Below are 6,978 nucleotides of genomic sequence, written 5' to 3'. Positions count from 1 at the left end.
GGGGGGGGGGGGGGGGGGGGGGGAAGCACTCCTCGCCACTACGTGCACCCTAGGGGAGGCATGGGGTGCATGTGCCCCCTGGATTTGTGCATGGGGCAAGGGTGGGCTGCCCACTGTGGGCTTGGGGCTGGGGACTGTGCCAGCCTTTTCCTAGTGTGGGGGTGGACTGGGGCTGCGCTTGGGGTGGGTGTGGGCAGAGTGGGTTCAGCTGTGCAGGGTGGATGGCAACAGCCCTGAGAGGGGCTATGGGGGGGGCTTCAGGTACTTTTGGGGTGGCCATAGCCCCCCACGCCTCCTTGTAGTGCCACCCCTGCTTGGGGCACTCACTCTGCTGTCTTTTCCTCAGGAGCCCCATGCTGCAGGGGGGGGAGGGGACATGGGGCCAGTGCGGGGTTCCCGAGGGAAAGGCAGCAGAGCAAGTGCCGTGAGCAGGGGCAGTGCTAGGGGAGATTTTGTGGGATATCACCATCCAAAAATTGCCGCCCCTCCCAGTGCCACCGCCACCCACCCCATGCAGCTAAGCCCGCCCTGCCCCAAGTGCAGCCCTGGCCCAGCCCCCACACTGGGAAGAGGCTGGCATAGCCCCTGGACCCAAGCTCACAGTGGGAAGCCCACCCTTGCCTTGTGCACAAATCCAGGGGGCACATGCCCCCCATGTATTCCCCAGGGGTACGTGCAGTGGTAGGCAGCTGCTCATCCTCTTGCACCCCCTGGACAAGCCTCCTGCAACTCTGCCCCACACCTTGCCCTGGGGTCACATTCACTGCCCTGGATGGGCATTGCCCTTGCCCCACTCCCTCCCTCACCAGGGGGGCCTCAATCTTCCCCCCCCATACCTGTTCTCTCCCCCATGCTCCTTCCCCAACACAGACTTATTGGCAGGATGGTGCTCTCCAGGTTGCATTCCTGGCTGCATGGATGCTGTGCCATGTGGCATTTATTGATGACATTATTGGCCAAAAAAGCCTATTACCAATGATGTTAATTTTCCTGTTATTGTCGCTGATCCAATATGTGACTGATATGTCTGTGCACCTCTAGATACAATTGTATCCATCCTAGGGGTTGTATTTATGCAATGATTTTGCTTAAAAAAAGAGAACCAGCATTACCAACATATAATGTAGACAGGATTTTTTGGGTAGATGTGATATAATTTATTAGACCAACTAAATAGTTGGAAAATTTGTTCTTTGCAAGGTTTCGGGCACAAACACTCCTTTTCAGGCGTAAGGAGAATCTCTTGGTGTTTGTGTGCTGTCCTGGGTAGAATAGATGCCAATATACAAAATGCAGGCCTGTGAAAATGGAAATGCTCCAAGCCCCTCGATCCTTTTTTATGCCCCATTATGATCCCGAATGTCATCAGAGAGGAACCTCATGCAAATACCATCAACGCACCAAGTCCACTTGGCAAAAGTATGGGGGAGGTTTTTCTTAGCAATTGCTCCTCAGCTCTGGAGTTCTCTCTCCCCCTTGAGGCCTGCGAGAGCTGAAGTGTCTTTAAGAAGTGATGTAAGACCTTCCTGTCTAGGCATGCATTTACCAAATGGAGCAAGGCCTTGCTGTTGTTTAAGGCAGAGCTTTCCAAACTGTGTGCCGCAACACATTAGTGTGTCGGCGGCAGTGTGTAGGGGTGTCGCGCGAAATGCAGCAAACTTTGCGGAAGGGCACCGCGGAGCTCCCTTACTCGTGTCTGCTTCCCTTGGCCCCTCCCCCGGAACTGAATTACTGTGTCGCGAAATGATGCATGTCTAAAAAATGTGTCACCAACATGAAAAGTTTGGAAAGCTCTGGTTTAAGGGGATTCTGTGTTGATGTTGATATTGTAGTTACCTGTGAAATTGTTTTGTTCATTCTTCTGTTTTATAAGTTAATCTTATTCTCTTACGGTAAGCCATTCCGAGCCATTGTTGGGAAGGACAGCATATAAATCATATGCATACATGAATAAATAAGTGCCAATTTAAAATCTGTTGTAAATTTAATTAATGCCCTGGTTTTAAATGCTACTTGCCAACTAGATGAGGCCATTCATTTTCCAAACCTGGAAGAATCCTCTTTGCTCTGATTTCTTTCTAAAGAAATGAAAATAATTTTGTAAAATGTCTCTATGCATCAATTATTAACTGTTGAACTTCGTTGTTTATTTTCATAACAAAAGTCACTTAGAGCTAGGTAGAAAGAATAGCTAAAATAAACAAAAAACAGTTTATTCTTTCTGTGGTATTTTGGTTGTAGTCTTGTTTTTGCTATCTTGTTCATTATAATACAGCTCTACAAACTGTACTATAGTGCTTGTACTGTTTCGTAGATTTGTCAAATGCCCTGTGTTACATAAATTTTAATTGTTTTGCTTATACATTTTTTTGCTGTACATTTAAAAAAAAGTATTTGAAAAAATCCACTTCACTTCCAATAATTGAAAGAGAGAGATGAACAGTAGCAAGACCAGATCTTAGTGTAGCATATAAAATACTTTTAACAAGCCTATCAGGGTTGGGATAAAGCCAAGAGTGTCATCTAGTTCAGCCTCCTGCATAAAAGAGGGATGTGCTATTACTAAATGAAGACTTCTTGAAAAAGCTACCTTTGGCAGGAAGTTCAACTGGACTACTATTTTCATGGCTAGGAAGCTGTTCCTGGGATTTAATCTAAATATACTTTTCTTCAGTTTAAAATCCATTGCCTTGAGCAGAGAGTTAATTAGCTGTGTTAGTCCAAAGTCAAGCAGAAGGCAAGGTAGGTTTGCACCTTATAGATTAACTAAATTGGAGATGCATGAGCTTTTGTAAACAAAAACCTACCTACTTCATTGGCTCCTGGTAAGTTATGGCCTACAAAAGATCATGCCTCTCTGAACTAGTTAGTTTATATGGGTGCCTATACACGTACATTGAGGCTACTCTGACGTGCCATAATTACAGCGCTTTGAGCAGACTCGATTAATCGAGTCTACTGGAGTATGGTAATTATCATACTCCACCAGACTCCAGCGTGATGTGCATCAGCGTTCCCATAGTAAAAAATGGTAGCAGGGGTGCTTTAACTAAAGCTCGTTCAATGGGTACACTAATGCATGTGATACTCTGGGAGCTTTAAAGCGGCAGTCAGAGCCACTCTAATTTAAGCTCCCCCCCTCCAATTTATCAAGATCCATTTTTATTTTAATCCTCTCCTCCAAAGCTGTGTGTTGTCTGCAGATTTGATCTGTATACTCTGTATTTTTGCATCCAAGTCATTAATATGATGTTAAACAACACTGGACTCAGAAAAAACCCCTATGGAATCTTAGTTGAGAGCTCTTGCCAGTCTGTCATTGATCCATTAATAGTTGCTCTTTCTTTGTGGTTATTAAACCAATTATGTATCAACCTAATTGTCTCTATTTGTGAATGTATTTTATGCCTGAAAGTGAAACAGGTTTTTTTCCATCTTGGACCTAAATGCTTTACAAAGAATGAAACGTGTGTGTGTGTGTGTAATGTTTGGGGGGGTGTAATATACACTATATCTATATAGATATCTATCTATATCTATCTATTTATAGATCTATTTAGATAGATACACAAATTTTCCTACTGCTAGATAATAGTTATGATACAAAAACCACTGTGCTACATTGAGAAAATGTGATAAATTGAGAAAACAGCATGGTGGTATAGTATACATTCATCAGGGCTCAAGTCTGAATAACTGCATCAATTCAGTTGTAATGTGTCCTGCATAAATATAAACTTCTCTCTTTTCTTGTGAACCAGTTTTAGATAAAGAGAGTTAAGGTATCTTTAGGAACTGTAATAGTACGCTAGCATATTTCTTCATAATATGCGCACTATTATAACTTTTGCAATGAAACTCTAGAAGGTCCAGAGGAGGGCCACTCGCATGGTCAGGGGTCAGCAGGGCAGGCCCTACGAGGAGAGCCTACGGGACCTGAAGCCGTTCAGCCTTCACAAGGGAAGCCTGAGAGGGGTTCTGGTACCTGTCTATAAACTTAGCAGGGGAGACCAGCAGGGGAATGGGAGAGGCCCTGTTCCCCTAAGCATTACCTAGGGTAACTAGGAATAACGGCCACAAGTTGATCGAGAGTAGGTTCAGGCTAGACATCAGGAGGCACTACTTCACAGTCGGGGCTGCTAGGATCTGGAACCAACTTCCAAGGGAAGTGGTGCTTGCTCCTACCCTGGGGGTCTTCAGAAGGAGGCTAGATGATCACCTTGCCAGGGTCATTTGATCCCAGTACTCTTTCCTGCCCATGGCAGGGGTTTGTACTTGATGATCTACTCAGGTCCCTTCCGACCCTACCAACTATGAAACTAATGGTAATTTTGTCTAGCCTATGTTTCTGTAACTTACTTCTGAGAATGCCATATGAGACCATATTAAAGGCCTTACCAGTGTCCAGGTATATTATATCGGCCACATTCCCCTTATCCACTCAGCTAGTTACCCTGTCAAAGAAAACAAGGTGTTTGGCTTGGTATGATTTGTTCTTAACAGCTGCATGTTGGGTGGTACCAATCACCTCTTCATCCTCTGGATATCTACAGATTGACAGTTTTTATCATTTGCTCCAGTAACTACCCAGCTATGGAAGTTACTATAGCTGGGATCTCCTGTATGTTAGTTCTGCATTTAGAATTGTTTTTTTGCTGTATCCATAACTTGATGGAATGCTGTGATGTGAATGAAAATTAAAATAGTCAAACCTATGACTTGAATCCTGTTCAGGGGCTTCGCCATATGGAGCTTGTTGCAAGATGGGAGTTAGAACTCCTGCACTGAATGAAATTAAGTATATGCTTTGGAGTCTCACTTGATCTTCAGGGCCTACAAACACTAACTCTAGTAAATTAAATGTTTTCTTTAGAAGGCAAGTCAGGGAGCGAGACAGGGGAGAGTAAATGCTAACCACCTGTAAAAATATAATATTCTGAAAAAACCCAACAATTCATGAGTCAGTGTGGATCCCACTGTAGGTGAGCATCTGCCTCATGCTTGCTAGATTACTGTCTTCTGAATAGCAGTGTCTCTTCAGTCTCAGCCATTGCTTCACTGGAAATGGCATTGGACTAGCCAATATCAGACACACATGCCTTAAACTGTACTATGCCTGGGGCTCTTCACAGCAGTAAGAGTGTTCACAAATTATCTGGGGCAGTATATTTGAGGGAAAAGGGAATGGATGTCTTCGTGCACCTAGGTGTCTGGTCAGAGGTAGATCCCAGAAGAGACTGAGGTGGTCCTAAGGGACCTTGTGAATTCTGAGAAACAGAATGGTTCACCCCATCAAAACCAGTAGTATGGTAGACCTCAGTTGGCAGGTACTTTCTTACCTACTGGTGGAGTTTCCAGTCTACATTATGACAGGAGACCTAAAATCAAATGCAGTGACAATGACATGTACATCTCTGGGGCTACTGGGCCTTATATGAGCTTGTACATATGTGCCTCTGCTTGCAAAACTTTTCTTGTTGCCCCTGAAATTTATAGATAAGGTCTGTGTACTACTTTGTATAAATGTTGCCTGACCAACTGAGACAGTTCATCTCCAACTCTAGTAAGAACTTGAATGCTGGCTGGACCCAGGGAATATGTGAAAGATGTTCCCTTCTCTGCCTCTCCCTGACAACATTCAGGAGCAAGTTGGAGAACTCACTAAACAGCCTGTAGATAACTTGAAACTATATGAATGTGTGACGGGGGCAAGCCAGGGGCCGGGTCCCATGCCAACCTGCCCACCTGTCTCTATGGGGCAGTCTGCCCAGTCTCACCTGTCATGACTTTGGTGTTCCCATAAACAAACAGTAAATACAGGAGGCTGCCTGTTACATGCCCCAGTGCCAGGGGGTGCTATCTGCAGCTCTAACCTTCCCTACATCACAGCCCATGCCTCACAGATGGCATCAATGTGATGTTCTTAACCCACATTACAACTGGTGCTCCAGGGTCCCATGGGGGGGACTCACCACCCCCTCCCCCCCAGGAGTAGCAGGTTATTGTGCTCAACTACGTGTCTTAATTTTGTCCCACACTTGGCCTCCTAATGGTGGAGGACTTACCGGAGTCAGGACTTGCCTCTAACTCTCTGACTGAGCCCCATTACTCGGCCTCTGGCCCAAACTATGGCCTCAGGCATCTGAAGACATACCTTGGTCTACTCCCTTCACATGGGGTTCCTACAATGCCCTCTCTAGGGCCTCTGCACTACGCCCCACCCTGGGGGTTGCTCATCATCTTCCAGATCAACTACTCACGGGGCTGGCCCTTGCACTGCTCTTCAGGCTTACTCCCAGTTTGGCCTTACTGAGCTGCAGGTCTGTTCATGGGGGAGGGAAGGAGCAGGGGCTAGATCGAGGCCTCTGTGGTGAGGGACAGTGCTGCAGCCCCGGGACTGCCCTTCAAGCCTACTCCTGTTCAACCCTACTCTGTGTGGGGACACACAAGTCCGCCGTCTTCCCTAGGGCCTCACTATACCGCCCTCTCTCAGGTCCTTGGGGTTGACCACCCCCATAGGCTCAGGTGGCACTCCGTTTGCCATGCCTGGCCCCACCACACTTACTCCCAGGGTCTTGCATCCCTCTCATGAGCTGAGGTGGCTGCAGCCATGCCTGGCCCCACTCCTGCCTCCAAAGCCCACCTGAAGATGGAGGTTGGGGTTAAGGCACCCCTCCTTACCTTTCACCAGTGGGGTAACTGGCCTGGCATTTCCTGGTGATTCCCGCACTACCAGGAACCCCACCAGGCTACCCTTCCCTGACAGGGTGTAGTTTTATGTCATGCCCAGGACCATGAGCCTCCAGCTCCTACCTCCTAGATGTTCCATGCAGCTCTACCAGGTGATGTTTCTGCCTTGGCCAGTAGTAGCAAACTGAGCAAACTGTTGTGTTTATAAGGCAGCCAGTGTTTTAAAATGGCTGCTGCAATCAAGCACCTGCTGGCTGCTTGACTCGGCTCTTAAAGTGGCAGGCACTG

General features: G+C 46.6%; 1 protein-coding gene across 2 annotated transcripts in view; it reads left to right on the top strand.

Annotated features, from left to right (window-relative positions):
• The window catches only part of APBB2 (amyloid beta precursor protein binding family B member 2), a 290,361-nt gene that overhangs the window by 36,592 nt on the left and 246,791 nt on the right, over positions 1 to 6,978 (top strand). The gene's annotated exons all lie outside the window — the stretch shown is intronic.

Source organism: Alligator sinensis, unplaced genomic scaffold (assembly GCF_000455745.1).
Source record: "Alligator sinensis unplaced genomic scaffold, ASM45574v1 scaffold1550_1, whole genome shotgun sequence".
In the NCBI taxonomy this organism is placed as follows: Eukaryota; Metazoa; Chordata; order Crocodylia; family Alligatoridae; genus Alligator; species Alligator sinensis.
This window is presented reverse-complemented; position numbering and strand designations above follow the sequence as displayed.